This window comes from Chrysochloris asiatica, unplaced genomic scaffold (assembly GCF_000296735.1).
Source record: "Chrysochloris asiatica unplaced genomic scaffold, ChrAsi1.0 scaffold00231, whole genome shotgun sequence".
NCBI classification, from domain to species: domain Eukaryota; kingdom Metazoa; phylum Chordata; class Mammalia; order Afrosoricida; family Chrysochloridae; genus Chrysochloris; species Chrysochloris asiatica.
Window position 1 is genome coordinate 2,065,960 of NW_006408749.1, and position 14,498 is coordinate 2,080,457.

General features: G+C 41.3%; 1 pseudogene; it reads left to right on the forward strand.

Moving 5' to 3' along the window:
- The first annotated feature begins 1,829 nt into the window (after positions 1 to 1,829).
- Positions 1,830 to 14,498, forward strand: part of LOC102820593 — a 66,011-nt pseudogene continuing 53,342 nt past the window's right edge.

Genomic DNA, 14,498 nt, shown 5'->3' on the forward strand with positions numbered 1-14,498 from the left:
CTTAATAATCAGAACTCGACTAGAGGAAGATTTGGAAAAAAAAAAAATTGATAAAGGAACCAATGTAAATTGCTACAATTTGTTGAACTTGACCTATGATGCAATAGCTTAAAATACCAACTGTGACCGAAGGTGTCTTCACATCAAGTATCAATTTTATCCTCTCTGTATACAAGGTAAATAAGGACAGGCAACTTAGACATTGGCTACCTAAAATGAGGGGGCAATAAAGGCATGAAGTGGGACTGACTTACAGGTTTTCAAGAGGGAGGTTAGTTTAACAGTGTGCGGAAAGGGCCCACACAGACTACCAAACATTGTGAAAATTGTACAAACAAAAGAAGACAAAATAGATGATTGGGACATACTAAAAATTAGAAACTTATATGCATCAAAAGACTTCACCAAAAGAGTAAAAAGAAGTCCACAGAATGGGAAAAAATCTTTTGCAATGACGTATCCAACAAAGGACTAATTTCTAAAATATATGGGATACTACAACACCTCTACAAGAAAAAGACAAACAATCTAATTAAAAGGGGGGCACAGGACATGAACAGACACTTCACCAAGGAAGACATTCGGGCAGCCAACAAACACATGAAGAAATGCTCACAATCATTAGCCATTGTTATTGTTGGTGTTGTTAAGTGCCATCGAGTCACTAGGGAAATGCAAATCAAAACAACAATGTGATACCATTTCACACCAGCAATAACAGCAAAGTTCAGAAAAGTAGAGGACAATAAATGCTGACGAGGACGTGGAGAGACTGGGACAACAGTAGGCAAGGAAAACCAAGATTAATACTTACTATTACCTACATTGTTTGTGAGATTGCAAAATGGTCCAACCACTCTTGAAAACAGTATGGTGCTTCCTCAGAAAGCTGGAAATAGAAATACCTTATGATTCAGAAATTCCTCTACTTGGTATTTATCCACAAGAAATATGAGCCAGAACTCGAGTATGTATATGCACACCAATATTCATAGCAGCACTATTCACAGTAGCTAAAAGATGGAGACAGCCTATGTGCCCATCAACAAAAGAATGAATAAACAAATTTTGGTACATCCACGCAATGGAATCCACCGCATAACATGGATGAACCTTGAGGACATTATGCTGAGTGAAACTAGTCAGTCATAAAAGGAGAAATATTGCATAAGACCATTATTGCAAAAGCTTAAGAAAAAATACCCACATTAAAAGGAAAAAAAATAATTTCTGTGTTGGTTATGGGGGTGGGGAGAGAGAAGGTGAAGAAGGGGATGGTAGAGCACACAGAGTAGGGGATAAACACATGATAGTTCAGGTGTTGGTGGGGTGGCAATACACAAGAAGGGGGAGGGGAATGGAAAAACAAGGTAGATAGGAGAAATTTTAGGCATGTTTGCATGGGCTAAATGGGACAGAGGTATATAGTGATGTATGCTCTCAACCTTGGAACAACAGGGCTCTGTGATATAGGGATTGAGGCACAGTCTGAATGGGTAAAAGAGGGGAAACAATGTTAAGATGCTAGACTGTCTTATGAATCTTGGTTTCCCTTGCCTACTATTGTAAAATAGACACTTGAGGAGGAGAGAAAGGAATAGCCAGAAATATCTCCATAGAAAGCTTGTAAGTCAGTCCTCAGCCAATAACTGACTGGAATACCTAAAAAGGGAGCTAGAACTTTCCCAGTGAACAGGCTTCTTGTGGAGCTTTTTTTTTTTATTGTATAGGACCTTAAGTGGAATCCTGATCTCCATCCAGAATCTTCTGAGGTGGGAAATTTTCACTTGCAAAGACAATCAGGTCATGGGTAAACAGACACTGCAGCCATGGCAGCAGCAGAGGCCAGTAAGTAGGCTAGCAGAGTATCACTAACCTTAGAGCATAGCTGCTGCAAACATCAGCCTGGACTGCAGTGCGCCACCATTACATGGCCTGCAGCTGTGGTCAAGGATGTCCTGTGTGAAGCAGGGCTGCACTTTGATGAACTGAACAAACTGTGAGTGCTGGACCCAGAGGTTACTCAGCAAACTGTAGAGCTCAAGGAAGAATGCAAGGATTTTGTGGGAAAAATCAGCCAGTTTTAGAAAATAGTTGGTGTTTTAATTGGGCTTGTTGACCAATTTGCAAAAGAAGCAGAAAATGAGAAGATGAAGGCCATTGATGCTCAAAACTTGCTCAAATCTATAGCAAAGCAGAGATAAACGCAACAACAGCAACTTCAAGCATTAGTAACAGAAAATAAAATGCAGCTAGAAAGGTATTGGGTTGAATATGTAGCTTTGTGTAAAGTAGAAGCAGGAAAAAATGAATTTATTGACCAATTTACTTATCAGAAAGTAACTGAAATTTTTCATTTTTATAGCAGGAGGGCAAAATATGTATGTATATATGTATATACACCAAACCAACATCTGTACTATCCCAGTGACTTGTATAACTTGACTCAAGTGTCTGCCATGTGAGAGGTATATAAGGAGCTCGTCTCTGAAGGCAGTAATACAAATTTGGGGAAACTTGTCTTATGCAGTGTCAGGGCATATACGCTGCAAACACTGACTCTGTGGCCAGACTACCAGAGGCATAAGTTCCCACCTCTGCACTCTTGGTCTGAACTAAGCAATTTGGAAACTTCTATCCTTTTTTGGGGGTGGGGGAAGTAAATCCATCAAACTTTGGAATAAAAAAGCAATAAATCACTTTTTTCTAATGCTTAAAAAAAAAAGACAAGCAGACCAGCCTGGAGCAGCTACAGGAAGAGAAGCTACTTCTTGAAAGAAACACCAGTAGGAAAAGTCCAAAATAAAAATGGCAGTCTGATTGGCTACCACAAGAACAAGCAAGTTGTCTGCCAGGGAATCATCAAGGCAAGCAATCAAATCTTCAGGGCAAACCCCCTTCCAAGAATGAAACCCAAAGGGAATACACGAGCAGCCATGTAATCTTGCTGGTGACCACTTTGGTCTACTGATGAGTGGAAGTGGGGAGAAAACAGCAATGAAGATCTGGGCTGAGTCAGACCACGCACGACCACGTTACATAGACTCCTGTTGACCTGGAGTATGGTGAGATCTGGCTGGCCAGAAAGAAGTATGGTGAGACCTGGGGTCTCCTGAGCCCATGGACAAGGACATAGCCACAGTGGGCTAGAACTGAGAGTGAAGTATCCAGATGATATGAAGTGAAGGGAGATACAAAAGAATGTCCATATTTGCAGATAGTGCACATTTGACCTAGCTTCAATGACTGGATGATCAGAACTTGAATAGCAGAAGATTAAAAAAAATTATTGATAAAGAAAACAAGTGTAAATTGCTACAATTTGATGAACTTGCCCTATACTTATGAATGTGTTGTTGTTGTTGTTATGTGCCTTGGAGTCGGTTCCAACTCATAGCGACCCTGTACAGAGTTTCCGGGAGCAGAAAGCCTTATCTTTCTCCTGCGGAACAGCTGGTAGCTTCGAACTGCTGACCTTGTGGTTTGCAGCCTGATTCGTAATCACTACACTACCAGATCACCTTATACTTATGGATGTAGTAGCTTAAAATAGCAACCAAGAGGGAAGGAATCTTCACAGCAAGGATCATTCTCATCCCCTCTGTACACAGGGTTGATAGGAATGGGCAAGTTAGACATTGGCTACCTAAAATGGGTAGGGGAGGGGCATATAAAGGCGCGAAGTGACTGTCTTACATATTTTCAAGAGGGAGTTTAATTTCAGAGGATGTGGGGGAAGGTATAATCTCCACTGAGTGGTTTTCATCCTGTATAGATGGGGCTGGTGAAAGGAGATGGGGATAAACCTCATGATTCAATAGTGAGTAATTGTTATCATGACTGATTGTGATTGTTGCAACTGTAAAGGTAGATGTTTTGTAGCAAAAGGGGGGGAGTGGTTGATCTTGCAGTCCCGGAGCAGAGGACTTTGGGACCATCAAGGAAGAAGAGCCAGAGCAGAGCGCAGGACCCTATTCAAAGAAGCAGCGATACCAGAAAAGGAGGCAGAGATGATGAAGTAGAGAGATGAAATAGCTGGGGACTCTAGACTCATGGAAGTAGAGGGGCTGTGTGCTGGCTGCCGGGGAGTAGGCCTGCAGGGTGTGCCCTTTGGTTGTTTGAATGACTGTATATTTCTGAGTGTTTTGGTATACATAAAAAAAAAAAAAAAAACAACACAAAAAAACAGAGGGACTAGAAGCAAATACTTTTGAATGATGATGCGTGGTTGGGATTGTAATCACAGTGAAACGAAATATGATAGGGAGAGTGTAAAACTGATGTTCTCCCATGTAAATGATCACTCAATTCACAGTAAAAACTTTGTAAAAAAAAAAAAAAAAAAACACCCACAGCCATCAAGTCGATTCCAATTCATAGCCACCCTAACTTACTGAGGGGGATGTTGAGGCCCAAAGAAGGGAAGTAAGTGGTACAACCAGGCCTGGAGGCCAGGTTTTCTGACAACCACGCTGGATTTTTTCTTTCTATCCCACAAGGTCTCTCAAGGAGTTAAAAAGTGAAAAAGTCAGTCTACCAACTGGTTATGCTGCCAAACCAGCAACATGAATACTTTTTTTTTTTTTAACTGAATCAACTGTCTGTTTAGGCATCCTGTAGACACAGTCAAACACTCATCTCCAGTTTTCTCTGTGTTTAGACGATTCAAAAACCTAGCAAAGAATCTGCATGACCAGAGAGTTTGGCCAAGAAAGTCTAAAAATTCGAAACAGCCACTCTCACTTTGGCCATGTGATCCAGTATCCAAGTTTTTGTTTTTGTTTTTGTTTTTCATGTTACAAAATAATATAATGTCCTTGACTCAACAGAAGAAACATCAGAACACAGCAGGATTCTTAAACTGAGAGTTATGACTCTTGATTCTATTCTTGTCTTTGTTTTAGAAGGGTCATAACCCAACCCCCTGCCCCCAGTAGACATCACTTTCCCTATCAGTAAAATGTAAAAATTGAACCTCATGATCTTTTCATTCCCCTCACCAGTCTTTGATTCTGAAATCATATTCCAGGAACCCATTTACTCAACTGATTGGCCCTTGCTAACCTGTGTTTCTCTGGTTACAGGACATTCTGGAACACAAGCACCAGAGATATTGCTGTGCCTCTGAAAGCCTGCAAGACTAGGTAGTTGGGATTGTTCTCCACAGTATCTAATTTGTACAAGAGGCCCCAAATATCTAGTCTCATTAGGAGCCCCTCCCTCTCCCTACTTTTGAATGTTCCTGGTAACCTCTCAGTCAGAAAAGTCAGCCAAAATAGAAAATAAAATTCTCCAAGAATCATATCTTTACAAATAAAAAGCCTAAACCCAAATGAACCTTTTACTAGATTATGGGCTCCAGTGTTTATTCCTCAAGGGACTCTTGTGAAATCAGAGACAAAAACTTGAGAACAATCAGACAAAGAGAAATGTCAGACTGAAGGTTTGGGTTTATTTTATTTTATTGTCTTCAAATCTGCCATGAGTTGGGGGAGGTATCCAGAACACAGAGCAAGCCCACTCCCAGCTACAAAGTCCATGTGCTAAACCATGTTTTTTCTGTCACTTAGGGTTCAGCTTTCCTCAATATTAATGGAACTTAAGCAAAACAAGCGTTTCTTTTATGCTTTCTCCCCCAGCTCCCTGCTTGCTAAGTCCTGTGCAAACTTGCAACAGTTTCCAAGCACACGGCTGTGAAATTATCAGGGCTGGATTAATGCCAGTACAAACCAATTTATTGGGGTCCTGAAATTAAATAAAACCTAGAAAGCTTGATTAATTGTGGCACAGCACAGCGAGAAGCATTCTGGGGGGTGGGGGAGGAAATCAGGCCTGAACTCATGCCGAGACTCTGTTGTACATCCTGATTTACAGCACATGCAAAGAAGAACTTCTGTGAACAGGACCACATTACTACTTATTGTTGATGTTGTTGTTAAGTGCCATCAAGTCTGCTCTGACTCTTAGCAACTCTGTATAGGATTTCCGTAGAGGTTGAATTGCCAACCTTGCAATTCAAACTGACCCTACAGCACCACACTAGGACTCCTTACTACTTATTAGTACATTACAAAAATGCACTATTCTAGTCCATCAGGGAAAATGGTAGTTAGTGGGTCTTAGCTACCTATGTAATCAGTCAATCCCATAACAGTAGTTCTTGGAATTAATTTTGTTTAATTTAATTATCATCTTTATGCAGCCCATTTGACAAGCTCCTTTTTCAAAACAACATTGGCTAAATATGCCTTTGGAGAGTCATTACTGAGATCTCATACTTTTGTGGTTTCTTAAAACAACTTAACTCGACTGAGTGCTGGCAGCCTGGACTTGGCTTACAGAATGTGCCCTTTGGTTGTTTAAATTGTTGTATATTCCTGAGTGTTTTTGTGTACACCCCCCCCCCAAAAAAAAAAGGGAATAGAAGCAAATACTGTTGAATGATGATGCACGGAAGGGATTGTAATCATTGCATTGAAACATTTAGTGTAAAACTGATGTTCTCTCATGTAGACTATCCCTCAATTCACAATAAAAACTTAAAAAAAGCAAAACAAAAAACTTACCTCATAAGACAAGGAGAAGGAGACGGACTATATGGGAAATTGTCATGGTTGAAGAAGATAGATATTGGTGCCCCCACCCACCGCCAGAGACCAAGACTTTGTCTCTCATACTTGGGACATGTGATCAGAAAGGACCAGTCCCTAGAGAAGGAAATCATGCTTGGTAAAGTGAAGGGTCAGCGAAAAGGAGGAAGACTCCCAATAAGATGAATTGACACAGTGGCCGCAGCAATGGTCTCAAACGTAACAATTGTGTGGATGGTGCAGGACCAGGCTGTGTTTCCTTCTGTTGTGCATGAGGTTGCTATGAGTCAGAACCAACTTGACGGCACCTAACAACAACTCCCACAGACGTTTCCTTTCTGCTCCTGTTTAGAGTACTATCAGATCAATCCATTGCATAAAAAGATACCTCATCTAAAGGCATTGTGTCTAAAGGATCCTGCGGTGTTTGCTAGTCAAAATCTTTGAAGGCTGAGGCAGTAAAATGTTATCAACCTTGGGAATAATGCAATGCTTGCTGTACATTGCTCGGACTCCTGGTGTGGTGCTGTAGGAAAAATACTGGATTGCTAACCACAAGGTTGGTGCTTCAAACCCACCAGCCATTCCTCAGAAACCCTGTACAAGGTCGATATAAGTCAGAACCAACTCAACAGCATTTAACAACAAATAACAACATATATTGCTCACTTGTCATTAGGTAAGGGTTTCATGCGTATGCCCAGTTGTCTTAGAACCCTGGCATGGAGCATAGTTGTGTAAGTGCCAGGCCCACCTTCTAGAGTACTGGGCCCAGCTCTGGTTGATTCACTTTGTCAGCACCAAGCCTAAAGCCCTACCAGAATACATCCAGAGCTGACTTTAAAAACAAACAAACAAACAAAAACTTTGTATGATGACTTTGGTGACCGTTTACAGAGCAAATCAGTTTTTCACTCAACAATCCATACACATGTTGTTTCATGGCATTGATTGCAATCCCCACTTCTTCTCTGTGTATCCTGTTTGCATTCTTCTTTTGTAATCCTTCCTGCCTGCTGAACTTTATCCTTGTGCCCATGCTGCACTTTTGATCTCACGTAATTGATTGTTCTAAGGGGTATGTACCTCCCTAGAGTTATTGTTTCTCTTGGAGATTTGTCTATTATTTGGTTGAAAATTGAGTCATGGAGGTGAGTCTAGTTCCAGGCCTAAAGGGTAACTAAGGGCCATAGTCTCAGGTGTTCCATCAGCCTATATCTGACCAGTAATCCCAGTCTTTTCATGATTTTGAGTTTTGTTTCACATTTTTCTCCCACTCTATCCAGGTCTTTCTAATATGATCCCTTTCAGAGCAGTTGGCAGTAGTTGTAGCCTGGAACCATCTAGTTCTTTTTCCCAGGGATGGGAGGGGAAGGTAGAGTAAATCACAGCCAGAGGTTAACCTTGGAGTCCTGGTGTGGCACTGTGGGTTAATGCACTGGACTGCAAAATCGATTTGAACCGTAAGGTAAGTTGTTCAAGTTCACAAGCTGCTCCTCAGAAACCCTATCCAGGGTTGCTGTGGGTCGGAACTGACTCGATGGCACTTAACAACAACATCAAGAGGTTAACTTGGATGAAAGAGAAAGCCTATATACAATAAATGGGAAGTCAGCAAAAAAAAAAATGATGAAGACAAAGAAAGACGAGGAGGACTACAAGAGTTAAAGGCAACAGAGTTAAGTGTTATCATATACACAGTCCTGAAATAATTATAATAACAATAATCTACAAATGCATACATAGATAGACACAAGCTGAACAAGTGTGGATAGGAGCATGGGACTATATTCACAAACATATATATATATATATATATATATATATATATATTGTTGTTAGGTGCCATTGAGTCAGTACTGACTCATAGCAATCCTATGCACAGCAGAACGAAACACTACACAATCCTGGGCCAACCTCACTACTGTTGACACACTTGAGTCCATCGATGCTGCCACTTGGCCAATCCATCTCATTGGGGGTCTTTCTCTTTTTCTCTTACCCTCCACCTTACCAAACATGATATCCTTCTTCAGTGACTGATCCCTCCTGACAATATGTCTTGGCATCCAAGGAGCACTCTGGCTGCCCTTCTTCCAAAACAGATCTATTGGTTCTTTTGGCAGTCCATGGCACTTTTAGTATTCTCCTCCAACACCATAACTCAAAAGCATCAATTCTTCTATGGTTTTCCTTATTCACTGTCCAGCTTTCGCATGCATATGAGGTCATTGAAAATACCATGGCTTGGGTCAGGCGCACCTTAGTCCTCAAGCTGACATCCTTGCTCTTCAACACTTTAAAAAGGTCTTGTGCAGCAGATTTGCCTAATGCAATATGCCGTTTGATTTCTTGACTGCTGCTTCCATGAGTGTTGATAGTTGATTCAAGAAGAATGAAGTTCTTGACAACTTCAATCTTTTCTCCATTGATAAGAATGTTGTTTATTGGTCCAGTGGTGAGAATTCTTGTTTCCTTTACATTGAGATGTAATCCATACCGAAGGCTGTGCTCTTTGATCTTCATCAGTAAATGTTTTAAGTCTTCTTCACTTTCAGCCAGCAAGGTTGTATCATCTGCATATCGCAGGTTGTTAATGAGTCTTCCTCCAATCCTGATGCCACGTTTTTCTTCATATAACCCAGGCTATTTCTACATATGTATGGAATCCATGATAAGCAGTGAACTTTAAGCCACAAGATTGGCAGTTCATACCCACCAGCCCTTCCTCAGAAACCCTATACAGGGTGGTTATAAGTTGGAAGCGACTAAATAGCACTTAACCACAATAACATTCACTTATACTGCAAATATTTCCATGAATATAGTAGAGCATACAGGGAAGAAAGTTATGAGGAATTCTTAGCCATAGCCAAACACCTTGAGGGAATGAGTCACTGGGCCTAGGGACTCTGGACTACAGTCGCAGGGGACATCAAGCTCAATTAGCATAGCACAGTCCACAAAGACAGTGTTCTACATCTACTTCGGTGAGTAGCAACTGTGGTCTTAAAAACTCATAAATGGCTGTCTGAGGTGCCCCTTTGGGCCTCTCCTTATCTAGAGGCAAAGAAGAATAGAGAAAATCAAAGATGCATAAGACAATTAGTTCAAAGGACTAATGGACCATGGGAACATCAGCCTCCATGAAAAGAACGACTAGTAGATGGTACCAGGGCGGACATTTAGCAGTATGCTCTAGTGTAGTAGTGTCATTGCTAAAGTATTGAACTAAGTCCTTAAATATAGGTAAATTGCTGTTGCCCAAAGTTCCCTAAGTAGTGTCGGGGGACCTTTTTTTCTGTTAAATTATTGTTGTTGTTTAGTGCTGTCGACTCAATTTCGACTCATAGTCACCCTGTATGTGGTTTCCAAGGAATAGCTGGCAGGTTTGAATCTCTGACCTTGTGATTAGTAGTCCAGTGCTTATTCTACAGTGCCACACCAGGAGTCCATCTGGATATTTATAACATCATTAGTTGTTGTTGTTGTTGTCGACATACAAAATTATCAACTTAAAAAGTAGCCTTTTATATTTGGTCAAACATTTAATTAACTCATCCTTAATATGATGGCTGGAGCCTGGTGTGATGCTGTAGGATCAGCACTAGACAGGGAACCATAAGGTTAGCAGTTCAAACCCACCGGCCATTCCTCAGAAACCCTTTGTAGGGTCACCACAAGCCCAAACAGACTCGATGGCACTTTACAACAACAAATGTGATGGTTAGAACTGAGGTTGCCTTGGCAGGGCCAGACACCCTAAGCCTCAACTGCTCCTGTCTCTCTTGGACTTTCCCCACGATCCAAAACAAAGGGGTTAATAGATGGCCCAGTAGAAGGCTACCAGTATTCTACTCTAGAGGGATTCTGGAATCGTTTCTAGTAAATCACTACCCAGGATGAATTGTTGTCGATGGTAAGTGTCATCAAGTCTATTCTGACTCATAGTGATCCTGTATAGGGTTTCCTAGGAGCTGCTAATGGGTTTGAACAGCCCACCTTGCAGTTAGCAGTCCAGTGCTTATCCTACAGTGCCACACAAAGACTAGTAGTTAACTATTTTGGATATTACCCTAAATTCATCATAGACTGCTTTCTTCATTGCTGGTGGTGGTGATGAGGGGAATCTTGTTGAAAAATATCCTGTGCTCTTCATAAGAAAACCCGACAACAATCTTTTTCACTCCTAAGAGCAGCACCAAAGGCCAGAACACAAGGACTTACTGCAGGGTCCCAGGTAGGGACCAAAGCATCCAGTACAATGTGTGGCACAAAATGGGTGTCTTAGAAGTCTATACCAAAGAAGACTGCTGAGGAAAATGTTCTTGGCACTAAAGATTAGGATTTACCCCAAATAGGAATTAACTGGAGCTTTGTAGTAGTCACCAAAATAGAGAAAAGAGGAGTAGAAGGACACAAAGACTAACGTGAGCCTCATCACAATTCTGCCTCAGAAAAGGGACCATCTGTAAGAATGTGAAATACAGTGGAAAGAAGTTAGGAAAAGACTTCAGGAGACCTCAGTACTAGTACCGTCATTAGGTAGCTATGTGCCAATAGATAAGGCTCTTCATCTCTCTGCATCTCAACTTTATCTATATAATCAAAAGGTTGAGTTATGTGACCTCAGGAGTGTCTCCCATATTTGAGATACTCTAGAATTGTTAATAATCAGAGCATGGAGTCCTCGTATGACACTGTAGGGTAAGCACTGACTGGACTGCTAATCACAAGGTCAGCAGTTCAAACCCACCAGCCACTCCACTGAAACCTTATACAGGGTCACTATGAGTCAGAACCAACTCAAAGTCACTTAACAACAACAGTACGCTTTATTAGGTACTTGCTGTGTGTCAGGCATGAAACTAAGTACCTATACATGTAACCTTTTATTTAGGCTTCACAGCCACCCTATGAGGTGGGTGGGTACTGTTATTGTCATCACAGCTTTTAAAAAAGAGGAAGGTCACACAGGTAACAAAGGATATAACCAGTACTCAAATCCACGTCAATATGAATCTCAAATCTTTGTTCTTAGCCACTCTCGGTTTCATGCACTGTGTCTCCATGCATTCAAGACTACAGGCCTTGAGTCTACATATTTCTTGGTATGCACTGTTACCTTTATTTTCTTTGTCTCCACACTTCTCTGATAATGAATTCTCTGGCTCCCTTTTCCCAGATTCCTGGCTCACTAAGTCTATAGCTACCATATTGCATTCTCCCTACCTCCATGGTGTCACATAAGCAAGAAAATAGAATAGTCAGGGAGCCAAAAATGATACACTGACTACTAAAAACTAAAATCAACACCACTTTCTCTCTATTGACGTTGAATTCAAAAGAGAAGGGCTGTTTGATTATATTCATGACCCTGGAAACTGCTACTGCTCTCAAGCGGAGAGACTCAGACCAACAATATTTAGAAACAGAACAACAATTGACTGTATTTTAGCTTCCCAGAGGAATCCTGCTAGTTACTCATGGTTAGATGTTAACATCTCAGCTGTTTCTGGCCATCTGAGTGACAGGCTATAAACTTGATTAAATGATCCTCTACAAATCCAATATGGCTGCACACTTTTTGGAAAAAAGTAAGAGTATACTTGTGTGGCACTGTAAGATAATGCACTGGACTGCAAGGTCTGTTTGAACCACAAGGTTGGCAGTTCAAACTCACCAGCATCTCCTCGGAAATCCTATACAGTGTTGCTGTGAGTCGGAACCAACTTGACGGCACTTCACAACAACAACAGTGCATTTGAAGTCTGAAGAAACCATGCAAAAGCGAGAGGCACAGATCGTTGGAGCTAAAAGCAACATGTAGTTTTTCCCTGTAGTACAAATGATGAAGTGGAGACCCAGAGAAGGGACGAGACAGATCCAAGGTCACATAGTAAGTTATTGGCAGGACCAAGACTAAATCTGGATGCTATCTATCACTTATATAAATGAGACTGAGGCCCAGAGATTGGCCAAAGGTCACAAAGGCAGTTATGTGTCAAACGCAAAGGTAATCTGTGTGTTTCGTTTCTATAGCTCATATTCCCGGATAACCAGAAAATGACTGGACAGCCTATACAAATCAGAGATTTGCTTCTCCAGCCACAAGCTCAGTTGTTTAAGAAATGCAATTTTCCCAAATCTACAACTAAAACTAATTTCTATGTCAAACCTTCTTCACTCAGGCCATTAGTAAAATCTCTCTTTGCCCCTTCAGGTTCTTTCTATTATTGTAGGCCCTTTTACTATCTCCAGAGTTGTATCTAGTTCTAGGGTGTTTTCAGAGTTTCCCTGAATGGAATTAGGATGGTGCAGGTGGGAGGCTGACATCTGCTCAGAGGAGCTACATCCTGTCTGGTCCTTGGCAATGGACTCAATCTGGTTGCTATTGCGTTGTCCTTCATCCTCCACTCTAAGGCCTCTATAGGTACAGCTCTCACTCAGCTACTCCCTTGCGTCTCAAGCCCATGGGACACAAGACTTTCCCCCTGCATCTCTGGAGCCGCAGGAATTTCATTGGGGCTGCTGTAATCCCATCTTGCAGTACACAACACAGACATTCCTTCTGATCCAGGTCCTCTGGATCAGTCTCCCGTTGGGTCCCCTAAACTACTTGAGAAGTCCACAATTCTTCCTGCCTCCAGAATTCCTCTCAGAGAGGTTTCAGACACAGGACCCCCTGCTCTGGAATCACAATGCTTAATCAGTACCAGCTTCCTTGCTGACTCCTCTGACTCCCCCATTTGGAAAACCTTTATTTATTACTGTGAGGGCAGGAAGGTTTCTTGTTCCACATTCAGCACTTATGCCCAAGGTACAGGGCTAAGAAGGAGCCCTGGTGGCGCCATAGGATAAGCAAGGTGGGCAGTTCAAACCCATCAGCCGCTCCTTGGGAGAAACATAAGGCTTTCTGCTCCCATAAAAATTTACAACCTCAGAAACCCTATACAGGGTCACTGTGAATAGGAATTGGCTCAATGGCAGTGGATTTAATTTCTTGGTTTTATAGGGTTAAGGGATAAGGAAATTCAAGATCCTTTGTTCTTAAATGATTGTTTAGGTATGAATTTATTTTTTGTTATTAGATTTTTTAGTTTTTCGTTTTTATTGTGAATTGAGTGGTACTGTATCTGGGATAATATCGGTTTTATACTCATTATTTCATTGCAATGATTAAAATCTCTTCCATGCTCATTCAACAGTATTTGCTTCTATTCCCTCTTTTTTTTTTTGAATGTACACAAAAACTCTCATGAATATATAATCAATTAAACAGCCAAAGGGCACGTTCTACAAGCCTGCCTCCTGGCTGCCAGCACAAAGCCTTTCTCTTTCCATGAGTCTGGAGTCCTCAGCTGCTCTCTCTCTCCAGGTCATCATCTCTGTCTCTACCTCTTGTCCTTAAGTGCATGAAGTGGATTAATCATTATCCTTGTTTCAAGAGCCACCCACATCATTGATTCACACCTGGCTCTCTTTGGTTTAAATAGGCTCCCGAAACACCCCCACTCAAAACAAAAACTAGAGCCTTGACAACCACCTACATAGTTGTTTAACCATTTGTTCCACTTCCCATCATACCCCTGCTTTTCCCTGGTAACTCCTACCCAATATAACCATTATCCTTAACCCCATGTTATTATTCTCTTGCTTTTTATTTACTCTTCTATACTAGAGGCTTCAAAAAGTTCATGGAAAAAATAAGTGAAAAGGAAATGGAATTTCCCCACAAACTTTTAGAAGATTTCCCTGTGTCATTTTATTGCATATATATGTGATGCAGTGGTTATAGTGCTTGACAGCTAACCAAATGGTCAGTAGTTTGAATCCACCAGCTCTTCAGGAGAAAAATGTGAGAGTCTACTTCTACAAAGATTTCCAGCCAATCGAGTTATTCTACTC